The 1,799-nt window shown below is 38.7% G+C and overlaps 1 non-coding gene across 1 annotated transcript; it reads left to right on the top strand.

Moving 5' to 3' along the window:
* Positions 1 to 484: 484 nt before the first annotated feature.
* On the top strand, positions 485 to 590 carry LOC132629605 (small nucleolar RNA R71). Its single transcript, XR_009578370.1, has one exon. It is a non-coding gene; the product is annotated as a small nucleolar RNA R71 (small nucleolar RNA).
* Positions 591 to 1,799: the final 1,209 nt, after the last annotated feature.

Raw genomic sequence — 1,799 nt, 5'->3', positions numbered from 1 at the left:
ATATTCATTTCGGCCATATTGATTGCTTTGTTGTTGGGGTCTCCATTGCTTTTGATAACCCCCTTGAGAGTGATCAATATAATTGGCATCCTCACGTTGTGGCTGCCCCTCTAGATAAGTTTCCTCCGAGACTTGGTACATTCCAGGAGTATAAGGTGGCATTTCTTTGACAACATTCACACTTTTAGCTTCTTTTTCCGTAAGCGTCTTCGACAACAAATCCACGGTGGTTTGCAATTGAGCAAAGGCATGGTCTCGCTCATGATTTTCTTTGGCCACCGCGGCAGCAGAGGAACTATCATATGACAGGACTTCCCAATCACTCGAGTGCCAAGCTTGATTGTGGGTGGTGAGCTTATCGAGCAAACGGGTGATAACGATAAATGACTTGTCCATGAAGCATCCTCCTACGGCAGTATTGACAGTAATCTGATTCATTGTATCTAAGCCCTTGTAGAATTTCTCCGTGAGAATTGCATCCGGAAATCCGTGAGTTGGAGATTGAGCTAGATAATACTTTAAACGCTCTCATGCTGAATATAATTGTTCCCCCGGAAGTTGTTTGAACTAAAAGATCTTATCCCGAAGCTCAGCCTTTTTGCTTGGAGGGAACCATTTCTTCAAAAATATATTGGCTAACTCGTTCGGTATGAATAGAATTGCTAGGGAGCTTTTCATACTATTCCCTAGCTTGACCAGCCAAGGAATATTTAAAGACCTTTAACCGAAGTGCATCGGCAGAAACAACACCTTGGGATTGTTGAGCACATACATGCAAGTCAAATGTCGAAATGGACAATCTTCCGAAGAATTTCGAAAATAACCTTCAAGTTTCAGCAGCTGATAGATGGAACTATCAATTTTGAAGGTATCATTTCCAGTTCTAGGAGGAACCACAACAGAAGCATAATCAGCTTCATTGATGAATTCCGCAAATATATTTTCATCATCATCCTCTTCTGGTGCAGGTGGGTTCACTTGGAGTCCACCTTGGTTTCCTTGATTCCGATTCGGTCTTCCTGCCATGTTCACCTGGTTCACCACAACAGCAAACGAGGTGTGATGGAATAGAAAAAGTTTTAAAGAAGAGTACACAACATTCAGTAATTTCTAAACCGTATTCCCCCGCAACGGCACCAATATTTGATATGCTCAAATTACACCTATTAATGGCGTAAAGCGGACGTTGTCAAATATAGTAACCCAAACAAGGTTAAGGTCGAATCACACAGGGAATATGGAGAGAAAAGGGTACGAATTGTATGCGATACTAGTCTTTAAAGGCTTTAATCCTATTCCGAGTATTTTAAAAAGGAGATTTGATTTGTATTTGCTAGTTTGAATTGTTTAGAATTTGTTTGGATTTGGAGAACTAAAGTTGTGTCCCCGCAATGATTAGACGTTATGCTATGGGTGTCAATATGATATATATCTAATGGGTCGCAGTTATGCATGCACTTAATCTCTAATATACTTCCTAATATTTTCCAATAGTTAGAAAGTATTTCTTTTCATGATTTTCCCAAATGCAGAAAAGTTATAAATAAGGTTGATTAAATATGCCAAGTAGAACTCATCTTATTCCTAAGCGAGTTCATTAAACAAGGGTTAGCACCCAGAGTCCTTGTTATATTATTTCAAATCACACCCTAGTTCATCTTTCCAAATAAACTAGGGTTTGTGCATGAACAAGTGTTTGCAACCACTTATAGAACAATGAATACGAGAAATAATAAAATACATCACAACCCATTATATATATATATATATATACAATGTTAGATACCCATTACATAGCA

Source organism: Lycium barbarum, chromosome 2 (assembly GCF_019175385.1).
Source record: "Lycium barbarum isolate Lr01 chromosome 2, ASM1917538v2, whole genome shotgun sequence".
Taxonomy (NCBI): Eukaryota; Viridiplantae; Streptophyta; class Magnoliopsida; order Solanales; family Solanaceae; genus Lycium; species Lycium barbarum.
Note: the sequence above shows the minus strand (reverse complement) of the source record. Positions and strands in the feature narration are given on the sequence as shown.